This window comes from Pleurodeles waltl, chromosome 6, assembly GCF_031143425.1.
Source record: "Pleurodeles waltl isolate 20211129_DDA chromosome 6, aPleWal1.hap1.20221129, whole genome shotgun sequence".
NCBI classification, from domain to species: domain Eukaryota; kingdom Metazoa; phylum Chordata; class Amphibia; order Caudata; family Salamandridae; genus Pleurodeles; species Pleurodeles waltl.
This window is the reverse complement of record NC_090445.1, coordinates 1,241,784,385-1,241,811,211: the sequence shown is the minus strand read 5'-3', so window position 1 is coordinate 1,241,811,211 and position 26,827 is coordinate 1,241,784,385. Positions and strand designations below refer to the sequence as shown.

Genomic DNA, 26,827 nt, shown 5'->3' with positions numbered 1-26,827 from the left:
TTTGTGAGACTATCTACTATCACCAGAATTAATGAATGCTGTTGAACCACTGGCAGACCGGTAATAATGTCTAAAGAAATGTGCTCCCACAAACGACTTGGGGTTGGGAGTCGGTTTAACAACCCTTTTGGTTTTGAATGACTTGTTTTAGTGTGAGCACAGACTTCGCAGTTGTTTACCATTGCTTTTACTTCTTTTGTTAGGGTAGGCCACCAAAAATAGCGTTGGATTAATTCAAGAGTTTTAGGAGTACCTGGGTGACCTGCTGTAGGTATAACATGCAACCAATGAAACACTATCTTGCGAAGTTTGGTAGTGGGCACGAACAAACGAGCGTCATGAAAGGGTAGTCCTTGCTTGATTGACCTTTTGGGATCTGCTTGGGCCCATGTCTGCCATTTCTCAACAGTGAAAGAATTGCGGATGTCTTCAAAGAAATCTTCATTTTTTATGGTGCATAGGACGTTGTCAGGAGCAATGATAGCTTTGGAGGTTTGAACTGCAGGCAACGTGGTAGACTCTTGGCAGGACAAGGCGTCAGCTTTGCGATTATCTTGACCAGGCCAGAAGGTTACCACAAAATCAAATTGGGCAAAAAACAGCATCCAGCGTAATTGCCGAGGAGTCAAAAGTCTGGCGAACTCATGAATTGAAGATTGCGATGATCAGTAAATACTGTGACAGTGTATTTGGCACCCAACAAATGATGTCTCCATTCTTTAAAGGCGTCACGAATCGCCAGAAGCTCTTTTTCAGCAATTACATAGTTCTGTTCGGCTTCGTTCAACTTCCGAGACATGTAAGCTACAGGATGAAGTGGACCAGTGTCTTTGTTTCGTTGAGACAAGACTGCTCCTATCGCCACATCTGAAGCATCAGCTTCCACTATGAAAGGTCGATCCGCATCAGGATGAGTCAAGACTGGGGCAGTGGAGAAAGCTTCCTTCAAAGCTGAAAAGGCTTGGTCAGCTTCTGGGGACCATACAAATTTTTCTTTCTTTCTTAATAGCTTAGTGATTGGAGCCACTGTCTGGGAGAAATGATTGATGAACCTCCGGTAAAAATTTGCAAACCATAGGAAACATTGTACATCACGAACAGTCTTTGGGGTGGGCCAATTAGAAACGGCTTTTACTTTCTTTCCTGCCATCACCATACCTTGAGGGGTAAGGATAACCCCTAAAAACTCAACTGTGGTAACATGAAACTCACACTTGGTTAGTTTGCAATATAAATGGTGCTTTCGAAGGGCTGCAAGAATTTTCTTGACATGTTGGACATGTTCATTTTCATTGTCTGAGTAGATCAAAATGTCATTGATGTGGACTATGGCAAATATGTCGAGGTACTCTCTCAGAACGTCATAATTTTTTTTTAAAATGCTGCTGGAGTACTACTGTAGGAAAGTACCATCTTGCCTGGATGTTACCCCCATATTTCACTGTATATATGTTTTTTTAGTGTATGTGTCACTGGGACCCTGCCAGCCAGGGCCCCAGTGCTCATAAGTGGGCCCTGTATGTGTTCCATGTGTGATGACTAACTGTCTCACTGAGGCTCTGCTAACCAGAACCTCAGTGGTTATGCTCTCTCTACTTTCTAAATTGTCACTAACAGGTTAGTGACCAATTTCACCAATTCACATTGGCATACTGGAACACCCTTATAATTCCCTAGTAAATGGTACTGAGGTACCCAGGGTATTGGGGTTCCAGGAGATCCCTATGGGCTGCAGCATTTCTTTTGCCACCCATAGGGAACTCTGACAATTCTTACACAGGCCTGCCACTGCAGCCTGAGTGAAATAACGTCCACGTCATTTCACAGCCATTTACCACTGCACTTAAGTAACTTATAAGTCATCTATATGTCTAACCTTCACCTGGTGAAGGTTGGGTGCAAAGTTACTTAGTGTGTGAGCACCCTGGCACTAGCCAAGGTGCCCCCACATCGTTCAGGGCAAATTCCCCAGACTTTGTGAGTGCGGGGACACCATTTCACACGTGCACTATACATAGGTCACTACCTATGTATAGCGTCACAATGGTAACTCCGAACATGGCCATGTAACATGTCTAAGATCATGGAATTGTCACCCCAATGCCATTCTGGCACTGGGGAGACAATTCCATGATCCCCCGAGTCTCTAGCACAGACCCAGGTACTGCTAAACTGCATTACCCCCGGGGTTTCACTGCAGCTGCTGCCAACCCCTCAGCCAGGTTTCTGCCCTCCTGGGGTCCAGCCAGGCCTGGCCCAGGAAGGCAGAACAAAGGACTTCCTCAGAGAGAGGGTGTTACACCCTCTCCCTTTGGAAAAAGGTGTCAGGGCTGGGGAGGAGTAGCCTCTCCCAGCCTCTGGAAATGCTTTGATGGGCACAGATGGTGCCCATCTCTGCATAAGCCAGTCTTCACCGGTTCAGGGATCCCCCAGCCCTGCTCTGGCGCGAAACTGGACAAAGGAAAGGGGAGTGACCACTCCCCTGACCTGCGCCTCCCAGGGGAGGTGCCCAGAGCTCCTCCAGCGTGCCCCAGACCTCTGCCATCTTGGATTCAGAGGTGTGCTGGCACACTGGACTGCTCTGAGTGGCCAGGGCCAGCAGGTGAAGTCAGAGACTCCTTCTGATAGGCTCTTACCTGTGTTACTAGCCTATCCTCCTTCCTAGGTAGCCAAACCTCCTTTTCTGGCTATTTAGGGTCTCTGCTTTGGGGAATTCTTCAGATAACGAATGCAAGTGCTCATCAGAGTTCCTCTGCATCTCTCTCTTCACCTTCTGCCAAAGGATCGACCACTGACTGCTCAGGACGCCTGCAAAACCGCTACAAAGTAGCAAAGACGACTACTGCAACCTTGTATCACTTCATCCTGCTGGATTTCTCACCTGTTTCCTGGTGGTGCATGCTCTGGGGGTAGCCTGCCTCCTTCTTGCACCAGGAGCTCTGAAGAAATCTCCCGTGGGTCGACGGAATCTTCCCCCTGCAACCGCAGGCAACAAAAGACTGCATCACCGGTCCTCTGGGTCCCCTCTCAGCACGACGAGCGTGGTCCCTGGAACACAGCAACTCTGTCCAAGTGAGACCCACAGTCCAGTGACTCTTCAGTCCAAGTTTGGTGGAGGTAAGTCCTTGCCTTCCCACGCTAGACAGCATTGCTGGGTACCACGTGATTTGCAGCTGCTCTGGCTCCTGTGCACTCTTCCAGGATTTCCTTCGTGCACAGCCAAACCTGGGTCCCTGACACTCTAACCTACAGTGCACAACCTTCTGAGTTGTCCTCCGGCGTCGTGGGACTCCCTTTTGTGTCTTCAGGTGGACTCCAGTTCACTCCTCTTCCAAGTGCCTGTTCTGGTATTTCTGAGCGTGCTGCTTGCTTCTGTGAGGGCTCCCTGACTTGCTGGGCACCCCCTCTGTCTCCTCATCCAAGTGGCGACACCCTGGTCCCTCCTGGGCCACAGCAGCATCCACAAACCCTAACCACGACCCTTGCATCTACCAAGGCTTGTTTGTGGTCTTTCTGCATGGGAACACCTCTGCAAGCTTCTTCACGATGGGGGGCATCCATCCTCCCAAGGGGAAGTTCCTAGTCCTCTTCGTTCTTGCAGAAACCAAAGCTTCTTCCATCCGGTGGCAGCTTCTTTGCACCCTCAGCTGGCATTTCCTGGGCATCTGCCCACTCTCGACATTGTTGCAACTCTTGGACTTGGTCCCCTTGTTTCACAGGTACTCAGGTCTGGAAATCCACTTTTGTTGCTTTGCTGGTGTTGGTCTTCCTTGCAGAAACCCCCTATCACGACTTCTGTGCTCTCTGGGGGTTATAGGTGCACTTTACACCTACTTTTCAGGGTCCTGGGGTGGGCTATTTTTCTAACCCTCACTGCTTTCTTACAGTCCCAGCGACCCTCTATAAGCTCACATAGGTTTGGGGTCCATTCGTGGTTTGCATTCCACTTTTGGAGTATATGGTTTGTGTTGCCCCTATACCTATGTGTTCCTATTGCAATCTATTGTAACTTTACACTGCTTGCATTACTTCCTTTTGCTATTACTGCATATTTTTGGTATTGTGTACATATATTTTGTGTATATTTGGCATCCTCATACTGAGGGTACTCACTGAGTTACTTTTGGCATATTGTCATAAAAATAAAGTACCTTTATTTTTTGTATATCTGTGTATTGTGTTTTCTTATGATATTGTGCATATGACACCAGTGGTATAGTAGGAGCTTTGCATGTCTCCTAGTTCAACCTAAGCTGCTCTGCTATAGCTACCTTCTATCAGCCTAAACTGCTAGAAACACCTCTTCTAAACTAATAATGGATAACTGGACCTGGTACAGAGTGTAAGTACCCCTTGGTACCCACTACAAGCCAGGCCAGCCTCCTACAATGGTTGTGCAGCGGTGGGATAAGTACTTGTAACTACTTACCACTTTGTCATTTTGTACTTTTCATAAGAGAATAATATACAAAACAAGTTCAGTGTATGTACACCTAACCAAAAGGTTTTGCTTTTCTTCTCTTACACTATCTGCTAAGTGCTGAAAAGTACTCCTAAAACTTTCTAAAAGTTTCAAAAAGTTGAAAACGTTTTTTTTTCTGTTCTTTAAAAAGTCCTAAAACTTTTTCTCTCTTTTATCTGTCCCTAAACCTTTTTCTATCATGTCTGGTGTAGGAACTCCTCTTAATTTGGTCAATACAACTTATGACCACCTTAACTTTAAGAGCCTAAGGAGTCTCTGCATTGATAGAGGTTTAGTGGTAGGAAAGAACCCTTCTACAGATTTTCTGTCTAATATGCTTATAGAGAATGATAAGGCCCAGGGTGGCACCTCATCTGAAAAGTTGATAGATAGCTCACACTCTGACTCAGGGGAGGCCCTTGAGGGAGTGTTACTGGTTCCCTTCCTAATCCGCCCCTTAGCAGACCACCTAGCAATGCTGGTAGTAATAGAAGCTCCCATCACAGGGATGTTTTTGTTCCTGGAGGCCAGGTTGTTAGAGTGCCAACTGTTAGGGACAGGTCTCCCTCTGCTCATTCGAATGTTTCTTCTGTGGCAAAACATTCCCAACCCACCATCCCTGATGACAAAATGTTAGAAAGGGAACTCAATAAGTTGAGAGTGGAAGAGACCAGGCTGAAGCTTAAACAGCAACAGCTGGCTCTAGACAGGGAATCCCTAGACTTAGAAAAAGAGAGACAGAGGTTGGGGTTAGGACCCCATGGTGGCAGCAGCAGTATTCCTGATAGCAATCCTGTTAAAGAGCATGATTCTAGGAATCTGCACAAGATAGTTCCCCCTTACAAGGAGGGGGATCAATCAATCAATCAATCAGTGAATTTATAAAGCGTGCTATGTACCCGACAGGGTTTCGAGGCGCTGGGGGGAGGGGTGGGGGGGGGTGCTGCTAGCGTTCGAAGAGCCATGTCTTGAGGAGTCTCCTGAAGGTGAGGAGGTCCTGGGTCTGGCGTAGTGAGGTGGGGAGAGAGTTCCAGGTCTTGTCGCCGAGGAAGGAGAAGGATCTGCCGCCAGAGGTCTTGCGCTGGATTCGGGGGACGATGGCGAGGGCGAGGTTGGCAGAGCGGAGTTGACGTGTGGGGACGTAGAAGTTGAGTCTGGTGTTCAGGTAGGTGGGTCCGGTGTTGTGTAGTGCCTTGTGTGCATGGGTGAGGAGTTTGAAGGTGATCCTTTTATCCACAGGGAGCCAGTGGAGGTCCTTCAGGTGGGGGGAGATGTGACATCGGCGGGGTATGTCGAGGATCAGGCGGGCGGATGCGTTCTGGATGCGTGGGAGTCGTTTGATGTCTTTCGTTGGGATGCCTGTGTAGAGTGGGTTGCCGTAGTCAAGTCTGCTACTGACGAGGGCTTGAGTCACCGTCTTCCTGGTTCCTGTTGGAATCCACTTGAAGATCCTGCAGAGCATGCGGAGGGTGTTGAAACAAGAAGAGGAGACGGCGTTGATCTGTTTGGACATGGTGAGAGCAGAGTCGAGGACGAAGCCGAGGTTTCGTGCGTGGCTGGCTGGGGTGGGTGGGGGTCCGAGGGCGGTGGGCCACCAGGAGTCGTTCCAGGCCGAGGGGGTGCGTCCGAGGATGAGGACTTCCGTCTTGTCGGAGTTGAGCTTCAGGCGGCTGTTGCTCATCCACTCGCCGATGGATTTTAGTCCCTCGTGGAGGTTGGTTTTGGCGGTGAGTGGATCTTTGGTCAGGGAGAGGACGAGCTGGGTGTCGTCGGCGTAGGAGATGATGCTGAGGTTGTGATGACGGGCCAGTTGTGCGAGGGGGCCATGTAGACGTTGAACAACGTTGGGCTAAGAGAGGAGCCTTGGGGGACGCCGCAGATGAGGTTGGTGGCTTTGGAGCGGAAGGGTGAGAGTCGGACTCTCTGGGTTCTGTCGGAGAGGAAGGATGAGATCCAGTTGAGGGCTTTGTCTTGGATGCCGGCTTCGTGGAGACGGGTTAGCAGGGTGCAGTGGCAGACTGTGTCGAAAGCGGCTGATAGGTCGAGGAGGATGAGGGCTGAGGTTTCGCCGTTGTCCATTTGTTGTCTGATGTCATCTGTGGCGGCGAGGAGTGCGGTCTCAGTGTTATGGTTTCGTCTGAATCCAGATTGTGAGGGGTCTAGGATGGAGTTGTCTTCTAGGAAGTGGGCGAGCTGTGCGTTGACGATCTTCTCGATGACCTTCGCTGGAAAAGGGAGAAGAGAGATCGGTCGGAAGTTTTTGAGATCGTTGGGGTCAGCCTTGGGTTTCTTGAGGAGGGGTTGGATTTCTGCGTGCTTCCAGCTGTCCGGGAAGGTGGCGGTGTTGAAGGAGAGGTTGATGATCTTGCGGAGTTTGGGGGCGATGGTGGCGTCGGCTTTGTTGAATACGTGATGACGTTAAAGACATTAACAAGTGGTTTGCTGCACTTGAGAGGGCCTGTATGATACAGGGGGTCCCTCAAAGGCAGTGGGCTGCTATCCCATGGCTATCTTTCAGTGGAAAGGGTAGGGATAGGCTCCTTACTGTGAAGGAAAGTGATGCCAATAATTTTACAGTTTTGAAGAATGCACTCTTGGATGGATTTGGCTTAACCACTGAATAATACAGGATTAAGTTCAGAGAAACCAGAAAAGAGTACTCACAAGACTGGGTAGACTTTGTTGACTATTCAGTGAAGGCCTTGGAGGGGTGGTTACATGGCAGTAAAGTTTCTGACTATGAAAGCCTGTACAATCTAATCCTGAGAGAGCATATTCTGTATAACTGTGTGTCTGATTTGTTACACCAATATCTAGTAGACTCAGATCTGACCTCTCCCCAAGAATTGGGAAAGAAGGCAGACAAATGGGTCAGAACAAGAGTGAACAGAAAAGTTCATACAGGGGGTGACAAGGATGGCAAGAAGAAGGATGGTAAGTCTTCAGACAAGAGTGGGGACAAATCTAAAAATGAGTCTTCATCAGGCCCACAAAAACACTCTGGTGGGTCCAAATCCTCTTCTAATCAAGTAAAGAGCCCATGGTGCTATTTATGTAAAGTAAAAGGCCATTGGACAATTGATGCCAGTTATCCAAAGAAAAGCACAAAGCCTCCCACTACCACAACCCCTACTGCAACCTCTAGTGCCCCTAGTAATAGCAGTGAGTGGTGGTGGGAGCAAACCTACTAATAGCCAATCCAAGGGAGTAGCTGGGCTCACTTTTGGTAATTTAGTTGGGGTTGGTCTTGTTAGGGAGACCACAGAGGCTGTGCTAGTCTCTGAAGGTGCCATTGATTTGGCCACCTTGGTTGCTTGTCCCCTTAATATGGATAAGTACAAGCAACTTCCCCTAATCAATGGTGTTGAGGTTCAGGCCTACAGGGACACAGGTGCCAGTGTTACCATGGTAATAGAGAAACTGGTACACCCTGAACAACACCTACTTGGTCACCAGTACCAAGTGACAGACGCTCATAACAACACTCTTAGCCACCCCATGGCTGTTGTGAATCTCAACTGGGGGGGGTTACTGGTCCAAAGAAAGTTGTGGTTGCCTCAGATTTACTTGTAGACTGTCTACTAGGGAATGATTTAGAGACATCAGCTTGGGCAGAAGTGGAGTTGGAGGCTCATGCAGCAATGCTGGGCATTCATGGGCATATTTTTGCTTTAACAAGGGCTCAGGCCAAAAAGCAAAAAGGACAGGGTGACTTGGATCCTGGAACAATGGACCAAGTGTTCCCTAAAGCTAGGGGTAGCAAGGGTAAATCCCTACCCACTATCCCTCCCTCTACAGATGATTCAACTTCTGAGGAAGAAGAATTTCCCCCCTGTGCAGAACCTTCACCAGAGGAGCTGGCAGCAGACACTACTGAGCTTTTGGGTGGAGGGGGGCCTGCCAGGGAGGAGCTGAGTGTGGCACAGCAAATCTGTACCACATTAGAGGGTCTCAGACAGCAAGCTGTCAAACAGCAAAATGGGGATGCCAGTGACTCACATAGAGTTTACTGGGAGGACAACCTCTTGTACACAGAGGCAAGGGATCCAAAACCTGGAGCAGCCAGGAGATTGGTCATTCCCCTGCAGTACAGAGAGTTCCTCCTAACTCTGGCACATGACATTCCTTTGGCTGGACATTTGGGTCAGATTAAAACATGGGAAAGGCTTGTCCCCCTGTTTCACTGGCCTAGGATGTCAGAGGACACAAGAGACTTTTGTAAATCTTGCGTGACCTGCCAAGCCAGTGACAAGACTGGTGGCACCCCAAAGGCTCCCCTTATTCCACTGCCTGTGGTTGGGGTTCCCTTTGAAAGGGTAGGGGTTGACATAGTTGGCCCCCTTGTCCCTCCTACTGCTTCAGGCAATAGGTTTATCTTGCTGGTAGTGGACCATGCCACAAGATATCCTGAAGCAATTCCTCTAAAGACCACTACAGCACCTGCAGTGGCAAAAGCCCTCCTGGAATCTTTTCCAGGGTGGGATTCCCAAAAGAGGTTGTATCAGACAGGGGTAGCAACTTTATGTCTGCATACTTGAAGGCCATGTGGAAGGAATGTGGTGTAACATACAAATTCACCACACCTTATCATCCACAAACAAATGGACTGGTAGAGAGGTTTAATAAAACTATCAAAGGAATGATAATGGGACTCCCTGAAAATCTCCGTAGGAGATGGGATGTCCTGTTACCTTGCCTCCTTTTTGCTTACAGGGAGGTAACCCAGAAAGGAGTGGGCTTCAGCCCCTTTGAACTCCTATTTGGACACCCTGTAAGAGGTCCCCTAACACTTGTGAAGGAGGGTTGGGAACAACCTTTAAAAGCTCCCAAGCAAGACATAGTGGACTATGTACTCAGCCTAAGATCCAGAATGGCTGAGGACATGAAAAAGGCCAGTAAAAACCTTCAGGCCAGCCAAGAGCTCCAAAAGCAATGGCATGACCACAAGGCTGTTCTGATTCAGTACTAACCAGGACAGAAGGTGTGGGTATTGGAGCCTGTGGCCCCAAGAGCACTCCAGGACAAATGGAGTGGACCCCACATCATTGTTGAAAAGAAGGGCGAGGTCACCTACTTGGTTGACCTGGGCACTCCCAGGAGTCCCCTTAGGGTGCTCCATGTCAATCGCCTAAAACCCTACTATGACAGGGCTGATCTCACTCTGCTCATGGCAACAGATGAAGGACAGGAAGAAGAGAGTGACCCTCTCCCTGATCTCTTCTCTTCCACAGAACAGGATGCTCTAGTGTAAGGTGTAGTTTTGGCAGACTGTCTTACTGCTGAGCAGAAAGACAACTGCATAAATCTCCTAGGTCAGTTTTCTGAACTCTTTTCTACTGTGCCAGGCACCACTTCTTGCTGTGAGCACACTATAGATACTGGAGACAGCATGCCTGTCAAAAGTAAGATCTATAGGCAACCTGACCATGTCAGGGACTGCATAAAACAAGAAGTTCAGAAAATGCTTGAACTAGGAGTGGTTGAACATTCTGAAAGCCCATGGGCCTCTCCTGTGGTGCTTGTACCAAAGCCTCACCCAAAAGATGGGAAAAGAGAGATGAGGTTTTGTGTAGATTACAGAGGTCTCAACCAGGTAACTAAAACTGATGCTCACCCTATACCCAGGGCAGATGAGCTCATAGATACACTGGCATCTGCCAAGTATCTAAGCACCTTTGATCTGACTGCAGGGTATTGGCAGATCAAGTTATCAGAGGATGCTAAAGCAAAAACTGCATTTTCAACTATTGGAGGGCACTACCAATTCACAGTAATGCCCTTTGGTTTGAAAAATGCACCTGCCACTTTTCAGAGGTTGGTGAATACAGTCCTGCAAGGGTTGGAGGCTTTTAGTGCAGCATATCTGGACGATATAGCTGTCTTTAGCTCCACCTGGGATGATCACCTGGTCCACCTGTGGAAAGTTTTGGAGGCCCTGCAAAAGGCAGGCCTCACTATCAAGGCTTCAAAGTGCTAGATAGGGGAGGGGAAAGTGGTTTATCTGGGACACCTGGTAGGTGGAGAGCAGATTGCACCGCTTTTGGGGAAAATCCAGCCAATCATGGATTGGGTTCCCCCTACAACTCAGACCCAGGTGAGAGCCTTCTTAGGCCTCACTGGGTATTACAGGAGATTCATTATAAACTATGGCTCCATTTCAGCCCCACTTAATGATCTCACTTCCAAGAAGATGCCTAAAAAGGTATTGTGGACAGCTAGCTGTCAGGAAGCTTTTGAGGAGCTGAAACAGGCCATGTGCACTGCACCTGTCCTAAAAAGCCCATGTTACTCCAAGAACTTCATTGTTCAAACTGATGCATCTGAATTAGGGGTAGGGGCAGTCTTATCACAACTCAATTCTGAGGGCCAGGATCAACCTGTTGCTTTTATCAGCAGGAGGTTGACCCCTATAGAAAAGCTTTGGTCTGCCATAGAGAGGGAGGCCTTTGCTGTGGTCTGGGCACTGAAGAAGTTGAGGCCATACCTGTTTGGCACTCACTTCATTGTTCAGACAGACCACAAACCTCTACTTTGGCTAAAACAAATGAAAGGTGAAAACCCTAAATTGTTGAGGTGGTCCATATCTCTACAGGGAATGGACTATACAGTGGAACATAGACCTGGGAGTGCCCACTCCAATGCAGATTGACTCTCCAGATATTTCCACTTAGACAATGAAGACTCATCAGGTCATGGCTAGTCTTATTGTCCTTCGTTTGGGGGGGGGGTTGTGTAGGAAAGTACCATCTTGCCTGGCATGTTACCCCCATATTTCACTGTATATATGTTGTTTTAGTTGCCAGCCAGGGCCCCAGTGCTCATAAGTGTGCCCTGCATGTGTTCCTTGTGTGATGACTAACTGTCTCACTGAGGCTCTGCTAACCAGAACCTCAGTGGTTATGCTCTCTCTGCTTTCTAAATTGTCACTAACAGGCTAGTGACCAATTTCACCAATTCACATTGACATACTGGAACACCCTTATAATTCCCTAGTATATGGTACTGAGGTACCCAGGGTATTGGGGTTCCAGGACATCCCTATGGGCTGCAGCATTTCTTTTGCCACCCATAGGGAGCTCTGACAATTCTTACACAGGCCTGCCACTGCAGCCTGAGTGAAATAACGTCCACGTCATTTCACAGCCATTTACCACTGCACTTAAGTAACTTATAAGTCACCTATATGTCTAACCTTCACCTGGTGAAGGTTGGGTGCAAAGTTACTTAGTGTGTGAGCACCCTGGCACTAGCCAAGGTGCCCCCACATCGGTCAGGGCAAATTCCCCGGACTTTATGAGTGCGGGGACACCATTTCACACGTGCACTATACATAGGTCACTACCTATGTATAGCGTCACAATGGTAACTCCGAACATGGCCATGTAACATGTCTAAGATCATGGAATTCTGGCATTGGGGAGACAATTCTATGATCCCCCAAGTCTCTAGCACAGACCCGGGTACTGCCAAACTGCCTTTCCCAGGGTTTCACTGCAGCTGCTGCTGCTGCCAACCCCTAAGACAGGTTTCTGCCCTCCTGGGGTCCAGCCAGGCCTGGCCCAGGAAGGCAGAACAAAGGACTTCCTCAGAGAGAGAGTGTTACACCCTCTCCCTTTGGAAAAAGGTGTCAGGGCTGGGGAGGAGTAGCCTCCCCCAGCCTCTGGAAATGCTTTGATGGGCACAGATGGTGCCCATCTCCTCATAAGCCAGTCTACACCGGTTCAGGGATCCCCTAGCCCTGCTCTGGCGCGAAACTGGACAAAGGCAAGGGGAGTGACTACTCCCCTGACCTGCACCTCCGAGGGGAGGTGCCCAGAGCTCCTCCAGCGTGCCCCAGACCTCTGCCATCTTGGATTCAGAGGTATGCTGGCACACTGGACTGCTCTGAGTGGCCAGGGCCAGCAGGTGAAGTCAGAGACTCCTTCTGATAGGCTCTTACCTGTGTTACTAGCCTATCCTCCTTCCTAGGTAGCCAAAAATCCTTTTCTGGCTATTTAGGGTCTCTGCTTTGGGGAATTCTTCAGATAACGAATCCAAGTGCTCATCAGAGTTCCTCTGCATCCCTCTCTTCACCTTCTGCCAAAGGATCGACCGCTGACTGCTCAGGACGCCTGCAAAACCACAACAAAGTAGCAAAGACGACTACTGCAACCTTGTATCGCTTCATCCTGCTGACTTTCTCGCCTGTTTCCTGGTGGTGCATGCTCTGGGGGTAGCCTGCCTCCTTCTTGCACCAGGAGCTCCGAAGAAATCTCCAGTGGGTCGACGGAATCTTCCCCCTGCAACCACAGAGAACAAAAGACTGCATCACCGGTCCTCTGGGTCCCCTCTCAGCATGACGAGCGTGGTCCCTGGAACTCAGCAACTCTGTCCAAGTGACTCCCACAGTCCAGTGACTCTTCAGTCCAAGTTTGGTGGAGGTAAGTCCTTGCCTCCCCACGCTAGACTGCATTTCTGGGTACCGCTTGATTTGCAGCTGTTCCGGCTCCTGTGCACTCTTCCAGGATTTCCTTCATGCACAGCCAAGCCTGGGTCCCGACACTCCACCCTGCAGTGCACAACCTTCTGAGTTGTCCTCCGGCGTCGTGGGACTCCCTTTTGTGTCTTCGGGTGGACTCCGGTTCACTCCTCTTACAAGTGCCTGTTCCGGTACTTCTGCGGGTGCTGCCTGCTTCTGTGAGGGCTCCCTGACTTGCTGGGCACCCCCTCTGTCTCCTCATCCAAGTGGCGACATCCTGGTCTCTCCTGGGCCACAGCAGCATCCAAAAACCCTAACCGCGACCCTTGCAGCTAGCAAGGCTTGTTTGCAGTCTTTCTGCGTGGAAATACCTCTGCAAGCTTCATCACGACGTGGGACATCCATCCTCCAAAGGGGAAGTTCCTAGTCCTCTTCGTTCTTGCAGAAACCAAAGCTTCTTCCATCCGGTGGCAGCTTCTTTGGAACCTCAGCTGGCATTTCCTGGGCATCTGCCCACTATCGACATTGTTGCGACTCTTGGACTTGGTCCCCTTGTTTCACAGCTACTCAGGTCCAGAAATCCACTGTTGTTGCTTTGCTGGTGTTGGTCGTCCTTGCAGAAACCCCCTATCATGACTTCTATGCTCTCTGGGGGTTATAGGTGCACTTTATACCTACTTTTCAGGGTCTTGGGGTGGGCTATTTTTCTAACCCTCACTGTTTTCTTACAGCCCCAGCGACCCTCTACAAGCTCACATAGGTTTGGGGTCCATTCATCGTTCGCATTCCACTTTTGGAGTATATGGTTTGTGTTGCCCCTATACCTATGTGCTCCTATTGCAATCTATTGTAACTTTACACTGCTTGCATTACTTCCTTTTGCTATTACTGCATATTTTTGGTATTGTGTACATATATCCTGTGTATATTTGGCATCCTCATACTGAGGGTACACACTGAGTTACTTTTGGCATATTGTCATAAAAATAAAGTACCTTTATTTTTAGTATATCTGTGTATTGTGTTTTCTTATGATATTGTGCATATGACACCAGTGGTATAGTAGGAGCTTTGCATGTCTCCTAGTTCAGCCTAAGCTGCTCTGCTAGAGCTACCTTCTATCAGCCTAAGCTGCTAGAAACACCTCTTCTACACTAATAAGGGATAACTGGACCTGGTACAGAGTGTAAGTACCCCTTGATACCCACTACAAGCCAGGCCAGCCTCCTACAATTACACAGACCAAAAGGCATGACGGTGTATTAAAAAAGGCCATATCTTGTCTTGAATGCTGTTTTCCATTTGTCACCCTCTCTCATTCTGACCAAATGATAAGCACCTCGAAGGTCAAGCTTCGTGTAGATTTTTGCTTTCTTTACTTGCTCCAGTAAGACCAGAATTAGGGGCAAAGGATATTTATTCTTGATGGTGCCTTTGTTCAAACCCCTATAGTCGATACAAGTTCGAAGTTCTCCATTCGCCTTTGGAACAAAAAGCAAAGGAGAAGCTGCAGGAGACTTAGAGGGGCGAATGAAACCATTCTCCAAGAACTGATCTAGGTATTTTCGTAAATGTTGATTTTCATGTTCCGACAGGGCATACACATGACAGTTGGGAAGTATCGCACATGGGACTAGATCAATTTGACAGTCATAAGATGTATGAGGAGGTAAGTTCTCTGCTTCTTTCTCATCGAATAAATCTTCGTAAGATGAATACTGTTTGGACAACTGAACTTCTTTCTCCGCGGCAGTAGATATGTAAGAGTTGCAAACTTTTGATACTTGAACCTTTTGGAGACATTGTTCTTTACATAGCGCAGATGAGAATACAACCTTTCGTTCTGCCAAATTAATCTCTGGATTGTGATGAGTTAACCATGGTAAGACAAGGATAATCCCATACTGGGGAGCATGGATCACGTCAAGGATAATTTTCTCTTTATGTTTCTTTCTTTGATTTTTATCTTCACAAATTACCAACAAAAGGGACAGTCTAAAGAGTTAACGGACCTCCAGTCAAGAGTTTTCCATCGACTGCCTGGATGATTTCTCGGGTCTTCTTTTCAATACATGGGATCCCCCATGCACAAACCAATTGGGCGTCAACAAAGTTCCCGGTAGCCCCAGAATCGACTAGAGCCTTCTTGAGATAGGTCTTTTTCTTAACCTGAACTCTTATACCCAGTTTGAGATTTCTAGATTGTGAAGGGTCCACAGTGACACCCAAGAGCAACCCTTCTCTGCATCTTGGGTGCTTTAGTTTTCCGACTCGACTGGTGCATTGGCTGCAACCTTCTGAACTGGACCTCGCTTGCTCTTTGGTTTGATTGGACAATCTTTGGCAAAATGACCCTTCCGCCCACAACAGAGACATTGTCCATTCTTTCTGTGTAGGTCCTTTTCATCTTTGGTCAAAGGTCTCCTGATGGTTCCAATTTCCATTGATTCTGGCGTTCTTTCTTTCGGAGTTCTTGAGTCTCTGTTATCGTGAACACGCCAGGAATATTTGTCAGTCTTTTTGTGCGTTCCTTTTCGTTCTGTTAAACGCTGATCAAGCCTCAAGACAAGGTTTATTAATTCTTGACAGTCTGTAGGTTGTGGGTCGATTTGCGCTATGATATCTTTTAGGTCCTCTTTTAGTCCCTTGTAAAACAAGGCCACTTGTTTTTCTTCAGGCAGGATGTCTCAGTGACCAGCTGATTAAAGTTGGCTAAATATGACACTAAGGGCCTGATTACAACTTTGGAGGAAGGTGTTAATCCGTCCCAAAAGTGACGGATATACCACCAGCCGTATTACGAGTCCATTATATCCTATGGAACTCGAAATACGGCTGGTGGTATATCTGTCACTTTTGGGACGGATTAACACCTCCTCCAAAGTTGTAATCAGGCCCTAAGTCCTGATTCCTTTGGCGTAAGTCTAATAATTCACGTTCTGCTGACAGTGTTACAGTTCTACAATCAAAAACTCACTCAAACTCACAAACAAAATTTCTCCAGTTGTACAACAGGGGACTATCTTTATGCACAAGAGGAATAGCCCAGGTAGCTGCATCTCCAGACAGATATGATAAAAAGAAAGTTACTTTGGACTGGGCATCGGGGAAAGTATGTGGTCTGCAGGTGAAGTGTGGTTCCACTTGAACCAGGAAAGATTGCGCTTTTAAGGGGTCACCTGAGAAACGTTCTGGGGGAGCTAAAGGAATGGCTGAAGGAACATTGAGGGAAATGTTTGTCGGATTACCTTCAGAAGTCTGAGAAGAAGTACCTGACCAAGACATACCTGTGGGACTTTGTTCCTTCTTCTCTACCTTATCCCGTAACTGACTCACTCTCTCAGCTAGGCTAGTTGCCAAATCTTTTGATGATACCACCTCTGCCTGGAGCTGGGTGATAGCCTTGACTAGCTCGCCAGTGTGGCCATGCTGAGAACATACACAAACCAGGAGGATAATAATTTTTGGGCTCACTATTCTGTCAGAGTCACCAGATCCTCGGGGTCTGTGCACGTTCCCAACACTTCCACCACAAGACAGTTCCAATACTCTGATTAGATTTGTCACAGAGTCTAAGAGAGTCCAAGTGGGGAAAAGGGGATTAGGAAGGGAACAGCTGGGAAGGAGACCTGTAGGAAGCAAAAGGTTAAAGCACACAACATCAAAATTACATCTCATGAAATCAATACTAGGCTATGACTCTAAGCATCGTCATTCTGAAAACATGAACAACCTAAGAATAGACTTAAAATGACTAGGCTTCAAGATGACTGGATACCTGTGAGGGAATCAAGAGAGGTTAAATGAAACTTTCAAATTCAAGTACTTTCTTTTGCATGAGAATCAGGAAAAACAATCTGAATTAGTTCTGAACCATCATATGAATCATTTTTGAGAATACATATTAGGAACACACAACATTACATTTAAAACTCTGGCCTTTTTGTTCTCTCAAAATGTTGGAACATGAAATGTCCAACATTGCAGACTTTCACATAGGTAGTAAACACCATAGAGGGATTGTGCACCATGAAAAACACAATGTAGATTCAAGGAATAAATCACGTGACTTGTCAACTCGAGTACTACCAAGTAAATGCTTTAGAATGGTAGCGCATAATGAATAACATGAATTAAGCACAAGGAGAGAATCACGCGTCTTGCCGATTTGAATGCCACCATGTAACGGCCAAGGAATGGTAGCACACAATGACTAACATGAATTAAGCACAAGGAAAGAACTGCGTGTCTTGCCGATTCGAATGCCACCATGTAACTGCCAAGGAATGGTAGCACACAATGAATAACATGAATTAAGCACGAGGAAAGAATTGCGCGTCTTGCCGATTCAAATGCCACCATGTAACTGCCAAGGAATGGTAGCGCACAATGAATAACATGAATTAAGCACAAGGAAAGAATCCCGCGTCTTGCCGATTCGAATGCCACCATGTAAATGCCAAGAAATGGTAGCGCGCAATGAATAACATGAATTAAGCACGAGGAAAGAATCGCGCGTCTTGCCGATTCCAATGCCACCATGTAAATGCCAAGGAATGGTAGCGTACAATGAATATCAAGGGTTAAATCACAAGAAAACGAATCGCACGTCTTGCCGATTCGAAGGCCACCATGTAACTGTCAAGAAATGGTAGCGCACAATGAATAACATGAATTAAACACAGAAAAAGAATTGCGGGTCTTGCCGATTCTAGTAACAGCATGTAAATGCCACAAACGCCCAAGCGCACATTCACACGCGCAAGAGTAATTTGTTTATCATGCAAGAATTAGGCCCAAGAATTAGAACGTCCTCGATAACGGGGTCAGGGGCCCAGCCCAACCTCCGTCTTACCGCCCTGATTAACGATCACCAATGTAGTATGAAGGGCAGAAGCCTGGAAGATCAAAGTAGGCCACCGGAACAGGAGCTCAGGAAGTTGCTGCTGCTCTGCACCGGGACCTCTGAATAGTGAGCATGTGGAGCTGGGCTGTCTCCCTTTTATAGAGTCTTGGCCCAGCCCACAACCACACCCAGGCATGGTGCAGGGAAAGCTCCTAGAAGGCCCTGGAAAGGGACCAAACCCTGACACACTCTGAAAGCCTGCAGCAATACATTGCAAATTAACAGTATTTATAAGCAAATTAAAAATAAGTCTTCAGGATTGAACTCTGCAATGCAAAAGGTTAAACAACAACATATCAGCACAATGCATAAATTACGTTATCTTGAGAGTGCTGGGTTTTTGCATTCTAGTCACCCGTAGAGCGCGCACTGCCCTGGTGTTGACAGAGAGGCAAAAGGTTTGGTGTAAGACCAACCACCCTAAAGCTGACAGGTCTAACACCCTGACGTTTGTGTCATAAGAGGAAAGCCATGTCAAACAAAATCTGAAGCATTTGCACTCGTAGTCATGGACAGGGCTGTGGGCTGCGTGATTTATCTCCTTTATTTAGAGTTCAGAAAGGAATTAAATAGCATTCCACCAGTAGGATTAAAGAAAGATTGAACAACATTGCAATGGGAGGTGGTTTAGTAAACTGGTTTGGGATTGAGAAGTGAAGAACAATGAAGATAACTAGAGTCTAATTAGATGCAAACTATGCTAGGTTTCTTCAGTACATCTCAGTGCATTTATGCATAACAGTGCATTGGGGTTAGATGGTAAGGACGGTCTGTTTGGAAATGCTACAAAGATCTGCCATTGGACTAAGATAAAAGATGTGGTGGGAAATTGAGGAGTGATTCAAAAAACTGAAATAGATTTTGGGGGCTGTTTTAATGTCACTAAGCATCTAATGTGTCCTCTTGCAAAGCCATTCATTTTTGACCGGAAAATTATGATAAGCATTGCAAGTTCTGGGGTAAATGATTTAAGCCTATCAAACAGGAGAAGGGGCCTTGGCTTATCCCACCTGAAGATCTGTTCTTCACAAAAATTAAAGAGGCATGCACATACAAAATTACTTCATTTCAGTACTTTAAAAAGACTCAGTGTAAAAGAACAATTAGGAAGGAGTCAGTAATCAGTATGGACCCCATAGCATCCCATTTCACTGGATCATAAAACATACAGAGAAACAGGTCGTACCATTAATACATAACTGCCCCATATATACACACATGAAAATAAATTCATCACTCCGGTCCAATTGGGGCTATGAGATCTGGACCTTCTATTTTAAGATAGTTTTAAGAGTCGGGTTAACCAATCATCGTATCTTAGTTGGCCAGCCACCCAGTTGATCAAAGGAGACCAGATCTTTTTGCCCCACCTCTTGGGCCCCTCCCCCTTGTAGTTATATATAGAGCTTTCTAAATAATAAACACCCATTAGGTGACCCAGCTAAGCCTGGAACATGGGTGGACCTGTACTTTTCCATGCTGTGGTTATTAACAAATGAGCCACTGTCATTGATATAAATACAAAGTAGGTCTGAGTCTCCGCTGCAATTATTGTCATAGCCAAAAAGCATCATGCTAGAAGTAAGGTGTAGCTCCTCTCCAAACAGCTGCCTCCAGAATATCTCAATACCATCCTTTAAAGACTCTAATTTCTGACAGCCGAAGAACATATGTGCCATGTCATCCGGGCCATGACCACACCTATGATACTGGTCGTCCTCCCTTTTATCACATCGGAATAGCTTCACTGGAGTAAAGAAGATATTAAAACCTGTTTTGTAGTGCTGGGACAGAATATTTGATGAAAGCAGAACCTTCATTCCTAGTCCTATGGACTGGCATAAATCCGCATCCCATCCCAATCCCCTAACTTCCTTGCCCAATTAGATTTAACCTCCTCAATGTAATAAGAAACTGTGTCTATTAAAAGTGCATACAGCTGTCCTATCTTACAATCTGAATGAATAATTACACTCAAAAGGGGAATTCTTTCCAAAGAAAATGAGGCAGTACTTAGTTTGCTCAAGAATGTTCTTGCCTGTTGATACTTAAAAAGGCAGATAGCTGCTAACCCAAACTCTTGTTGTAGTCCCATAAATTAGCTTATTGAAGAATATAAGCCCCCTATTGTATTGAGGCCAGATTCTTCCCATTGTTTATCCATCGTATCATAAAAATTGGGAGGAAATAATGAAGATCTCCAAAGAGGGGTATAACTGTTATAGCATTTGATCTTCATCAGCTTTCAGACCTTACTCCAAATTCTCCCGGCACAGCTCACACTCTTGAACTGCACCTTTTTAAAATAGCTTGGTTCAACTTGCTGGAGAAAACACCCCCAGGCCAGTCGACCAAGAGCAAACTCATATATAGTAAGCAGGCAGTGCCATGTTCTTGATCCTTCAAGGTACCCTTTTCTGCCGTGAACAATACCCCCATCTGTTGCGAAAGAGCTGCCCAATGATAAAATAGAAAATTGGGGGCTGCCCATCCTCCCCGTTCTGTGGGACAGTCAAATATTTTAGGCCTCACATAGTCCTCTTATATTGCCATATAGAATTTATACATATAGAATCCAGGTTTGAAGTAGGGCTCCATCAGCCTCTAAAGGAATAGTTTGAAACAGAAATCATACCTTGGGTAAAACTGTAATTTTAAGGACATTACATCTGCCAATAAATGATAGATGCAGTCCATAGAAATTCAATATTGATCTTGCTTATCAAAGGATCCAGGTTAATGTGAAATATAGTAGCAACCTTAGGGTTAATCTTGATCTCAAGACACAGAACCATATCTGTCCTATGAGTGCCAGTAAAACAATGTTATCCCTACAGAGAAGTTGGGTGTGTTTCCCTGTTCAATGAGTAACCTGATTTCCTCCCAAATTCACCAGCCAATTGCTCTACCACAGTCATTGCACTACCTGGATCAGATGTTATTACTGCATGCCATCCACAAATGCTAGTACCTTCATGTCATTATTGTTAATTTGTACAGGCTCTATCAGCAGATTCTGTGCAATTTTCTCAATAAAGGAATCTCTATAGAGGGCAAATAAAACTGGGGAGCAGGGACAGCCCTGTCGCTTTCCTCTGGTTATAGCAATCCTTCCTGACTCTAGACCTATGATTTGAAATCTAGCATAGGGAGTAAAACAAATTGCCCTGATAGCCTTTTTCATACGTGAGCTTGATCCCTGAATTTTCAGAACTTCCCATAAAATGCTCCAGGAAAGTCTATTGTAAGCTTTTTCCACATCAAGGAGGATCATAACCATCCGGTCACCTGTTACCTCCACAATATCGAATAAGGTAATAGCACGTTGGACATAGTCCGTTGTCCCTCTGCCAATTATAAAGTCCTGTTGCCAGGATGTGACCAAATAGACTATGATCCTCCCCAAGAGGACCGCTAGAATCGTCTTATAGAGCTTGGTGTCAGATTTTATTAATGAGATGGGCCGATGCAAAGCTGGATTATCCGGGGGCTTGCCATTCTTTTGGAAGATAGCAATGTCCATATGCTGCCAGGATGGAAAGGGTACCCCATTTTCCTGAACTTCATTAAACAAATCTTGCAGGAAGTGGACTAGTTCCAAATGCAACACCTCATATAATTGAAGGGGGATTTTATCTGGGCCCACAGCCTTTCCTGAGGCAGACAATGTAGTGCATTGATGACTTCCTCCAAAATTATATCTGCTTCAAATTCCCTATTCAAATCTGGACCCACTCTACCCCGGTCTGCTTCTCCTAACCCTACTTCTCCACCCAAAAGACTAGGTGGTGGGGTAGCTTCACAATACAACATTCTGTAAAACTATAAAAAAATGCTTAGGATAGCATTAGGATCTGTAGAGAGTGACCCTTCCTTTTAATATATACAAAACTATTTGTGGCCTCACTTTGTCGCGTATGCAGGGCTAAAAGTCTCCCGACCAACTCCCCATATTCAGAACTTTTGTATTTTTGAGCTTGAAACCTTTCTGCCACTGCCCTAGTGTCATAGCTATTAACCTCAGCTTTTCCCATCTTAATGTCCAGCCAAATTTGCCTATTCTCCTGCCCCCGTATGGTTCTTTCCACATGAGCCTTCTCTAGCATGGCTAACGTTTCCTGTAGCCCCCTAACCTTGCTTTCTCCTTGCTTTCATCTGTGTGCAACAAAGCTGATGGTCTCCCTTCTCAGTCATAATTTAAAAGCATCCCAGACCATCCTCCATGAGACACTATGGGCCTGATTATGTCCTTGGCGGACAGGATTACTTTGTCACAAACGTGACGGATATCCTGCCCGACGTATTACAAGTCCCATTATATCCTATGGAATAAGGCCTGTAATCATATCAAAGAACTCGGCCACCCATTTCCGCATGTGCTTAACGTAGTAATCATTTATTAGCAATTTCCAATCAAAAGTCCATTTAGGTGGTCATTCCAACCCTGGCGGTCGGTGATAAAGCGGCGGCCAACCCGCCAACAGGCTGGCGGTCAAAAAAATGGAATTCTGACCCTGGCGGGAACCGCCAACACAGCCCGCCACTTTAACACTCCGACCGCCACGGCGGGACAGACAAACAGCACGGCGGTCACCGCCAACAGGCAGGCGGCAGACAATGTACCGCCCACAGTATCACAACTCACCAATCCGCCACCTTTTCCGGGGCGGGAGCCCCGCCGATAAAAACACGGCGGAAACAGACTACGAACGGGAAAACGCTCACCTCTATACACTCCACGAGGACGGAGGACAGCATGGAACCCGAATTAAACATCCTACCAGCTCTTGTCTACCTGCTCATCTACCACGACTACGAACTCCGGCGCAGAAGACAACGGTGAGTACTGCACCTACGACACAGGGGAGGGGGGAGGACGAAAGGTTACGGGCACACACATACGCCCCCCCCAACTATCAACATACCAATGCAGAGCAACAACTGAGTGACACCCCCCAAACCCCCCTGAAAAATGCAAAGACATAATAAAATGATAATTTAAATTTATGTATAAATTAGGTTCATTGAAGTCATGGAAAATTATCGTTATGAAATATCAAAGCAAAAATCATGAACAGTGCGAAAGCTATGTACATAGTCAATAAGTCCTGCTCAGTGTGTCAAATATCCACAGTCCGTGGGCCAATGTCTACCAAACACATGGGCAAAGCCCACACAGGAGACCTGAGTCCGTTGGAGAGAACACTGCTGGGGCATCAGATGACAAAACTACAGGCACCTCAGGGGGAAGGGAAGGGGGGGCACCTCAGCCACAGGAGTCCACGACACCAGAACCACGAAGGGGCCACCATGCCCACTGTGCCATCCTGGGGAGTGCAAAGCCACAGTCCATCAGGTGGATTACAGACTCCACTGGTCATGGAGGAGGCAGGGTGCCCAGAGTGCAGCGTGAACACTAGCTCGACACAGAACCGGCACTGTCAATGGGCCAGCGGAGCTTGACAGGAAGGGCCCAGCGGAGCGGTGCTTGAGACGGCGGGGCCCAGCGGGGCGGTGCTTGACAGGAAGGGCCCAGCGGAGCAGTGCTTGAGACGGCGGGGCCCAGCGGAGCGGTGCTTGACAGGAAGGGCCCAGTGGAGCGGTGCTTGACAGGAAGGGCCCAGCGGAGCGGTGCTTGAGACGGCGGGGCCCAGCGGAGCGGTGCTTGACAGGAAGGGCCCAGTGGAGCGGTGCTTGACAGGAAGGGCCCAGCGGAGCGGTGCTTGACAGGAAGGGCCCAGCGGAGCGGTGCTTGAGACGGCGGGCCCAGCGGAGCGGTGCTTGACAGTAAGGGCCCAGTGGAGCGGTGCTTGAGACGGCGGGGCCCAGCGGAGCGGTGCTTGACAGGAAGGGCCCAGCGGAGCGGTGCTTGACAGGAAGGGCCCAGCGGAGCGGTGCTTGACAGGAAGGGCCCAGCGGAGCGGTGCTTGACAGGAAGGGCCCAGCGGAGCGGTACTTCAGACGGCGGGGCCCAGCGGAGCGGTGCTTGACAGGAAGGGCCCAGCGGAGCGGTGCTTGACAGGAAGGGCCCAGCGGAGTGGTGCTTGAGACGGCGGGGCCCAGCGGAGCGGTGCTTGACAGGAAGGGCCCAGCGGAGCGGTGCTTGACAGGAAGGGCCCAGCGGAGCGGTGCTTGAGACGGCGGGGCCCTGCGGATCGGTGCTTGACAGGAAGGGCCCAGCGGAGCGGTGCTTGACAGGAAGGGCCCAGCAGAGCGGTGCTTGACAGGAAGGGCCCAGCGGAGCGGTGCGTGAGACGCCGGGGCCTGGCGGAGCGGTGCTTGACAGGAAGGGCCCAGCGGAGCGGTGCTTGACAGGAAGGGCCCAGCGGAGCAGTGCTTGACAGGAAGGGCCCAGCGGAGCGGTGCTTGACAGGATGGGCCCAGCGGAGCGGTGCTTGACAGGAAGGGCCCAGCGGAGCGGTGCTTGACAGGAAGGGCCCAGCGGAGCGGTGCTTGAGACGGCGGGGCCCAGCGGAGCGGTGCTTGACAGGAAGGGCCCAGCGGAGCGGTGCTTGACAGGAAGGGCCCAGCGGAGCGGTGCTTGAGACGGCGGGGCCCAGCGGAGCGGTGCTTGACAGGAAGGGCCCAGCGGAGCGGTGCTTGACAGGAAGGGCCCAGCGGAGCGGTGCTTGAGACGGCGGGGCCCAGCGGAGCGGTGCTTGACAGGAAGGGCCCAGCGGAGCGGTGCTTGAAACGGCGGGGCCCAGCGGAGCGGTGCTTGAGACGGCGGGCCCTGTTCAGCGGTGCCTGTCTTCACGGCGGGGCCCTGTTCAGCGGTGCCAGACTTCACGGCAGGGCCCTGTTCAGCTTTGCCAGTCTTCACGGCGGGGCCCTGTTCAGCGGTGCCTGTCTTCACGGCGGGGCCCTGTTCAGCGGTGCCAGTCTTCACGGCAGGGCCCTGTTCAGCGGTGCCTGTCTTCACGGCGGGGCCCTGTTCAGCGGTGCCAGTCTTCACGGCGGGGCCCTGTTCAGCTGTGCCTGTCTTCACGGCGGGGCCCTGTTCAGCGGTGCCTGTCTTCACGGCGGGGCCCTGTTCAGCGGTGCCTGTCTTCACGGCGGGGCCCTGTTCAGCGGTGCCTGTCATCACGGCGGGGCCCTGTTCAGCGGTGCCAGTCTTCACGGCGGGGCCCTGTTCAGCGGTGCCTTTCTTGTCTATCAAGGGAGCCAGACCTGGCCAGGACTCCCTGCTTAGTCGCCCTCCGACCGTGCAGTTGCTGGACCCTCCTGTGACGGAGTCCTGGGCCCGTGGGTGTCCTCCGTCACACCCGGGATGGGGCTTGTGGGGCCCTCCTGGTCCGCGCCCCTGCTGGCTGACTTCTCCGCCCTGCTGCCCTTGCCCTCCTTCCATGAGGCTCTCTGGCCCTTGCCTGCCCTTGATGTTGTGGCAGGTGACGGGCCACGACTTTGCTCCTTGGGGGCAGCCGTGTCAGCCTTCTCACGGCGGGCCTTGGTTTTACGGGTTCTCTTTCCAGGGGGGGGGCTGGCTGTCCCCTTGCTTGACAGGAAGGGCCCAGCGGAGCGGTGCTTGAGACGGCGGGGCCCAGCGGAGCGGTGCTTGACAGGAAGGGCCCAGCGGAGCGGTGCTTGACAGGAAGGGCCCAGCGGAGCGGTGCTTGAGACGGCGGGGCCCAGCGGAGCGGTGCTTGACAGGAAGGGCCCAGCGGAGCGGTGCTTGACAGGAAGGGCCCAGCGGAGCGGTGCTTGAGACGGCAGGGCCCAGCGGAGCGGTGCTTGACAGGAAGGGCCCAGCGGAGCGGTGCTTGAAACGGCGGGGCCCAGCGGAGCGGTGCTTGAGACGGCGGGCCCTGTTCAGCGGTGCCTGTCTTCACGGCGGGGCCCTGTTCAGCGGTGCCAGACTTCACGGCAGGGCCCTGTTCAGCTTCTGGCCGATGTATCTGTGCTGGGAAAGGGTGGACTCCAAAACCCGTGCACAATGGTCAGACTTGATGCAGGGCTGGTGGTGGCTGAGGTGCTCTTCGGACTCTTACCAGATGGAGGGGGTGCGTCAGGTGGTGCAAAGAGGTCAAGTTTGGAGAGGAAAAGTTTTTTAGGAGCAATGGGAAGGGTAGGTGCAGTGGGTATGGGAGTGGAGGGAGAGGGTGTGGTTGTAGGAGAGTCAGGTGTGCTGTCTATGGGTGCAGGTGCTTGTGACGTAGGCTGTCGTGTGGTGGTTGGCTGTTGTGTGGGTGGCTGCCTGCGTTTGTGTGTTTTGGAAGAGGGGGTGACAGACACAGTGGGAGAGGACACAGGGGACGTGTAAATGGCAGTGAGGGTGGTGACTGCACGTGTGCGGACTGTACTGGAGGGTGTGGTGGTGATGGAAGTACTGGCTGATGGTGGTGTGCATGCAGGTGTGAGTGGAGACGTCACAGGGAGGGAGGAGGGAGACGAGGAGGAGGGGGTGCTTATGTCTGGATGAGCTGCCCTTGGGTGTTGAGGTGTGTGCAGGCTGGTCTGATGGTGTGGATGGGATAGGCTGAGGAACAGGAGACTGGGAGACGGTGGAGGCAGTTAGAAGAGGGAGGCTGGAAACAGGGACAATGGCTGCCGTCAGTGCTGAGGCCAGAGCATTGAACGATCGTTGATGGGCAGCCTGACCCGAATGAATGCCCTCCAGGTATGCATTGCTCCGATGCACCTCCCTCTCTACCCCCTGGATGGCATTCAAAAGGGTAGACTGCCCAACAATGATGGTCTGTAGGAGGTCAATGACCTCCTCACTGAGGGCAGCAGGGGTAACTGGGGCAGGGCCTGAGGTGCCTGGGGCGAAGGAGATGCCCGCCTTCTTGGGCGAGCGGGCACGGAGCGAAGGCTGAGGGGATGCTGGGAGGGCGGAGCTGGTGCGCTGGGTGGCGGCTGTACCTGTTGAGGCGGGGGGCATGGATGTTGCCGCCACCGCTAGGGAGCTCCCTTCCGAGGACGTGTCAGTGTCGCTGGTGTCACCACGTGTCCCCGTTGTGGAGCTCCCCTCGCCCTCCGTATCACTGGTGACCTCGGTGTC

General features: G+C 49.4%; 1 protein-coding gene across 4 annotated transcripts in view; it reads left to right on the top strand.

Moving 5' to 3' along the window:
* Window positions 1-26,827, top strand: part of LOC138300782 (cGMP-dependent protein kinase 2-like) — a 3,513,105-nt gene that overhangs the window by 68,807 nt on the left and 3,417,471 nt on the right. The gene's annotated exons all lie outside the window — the stretch shown is intronic.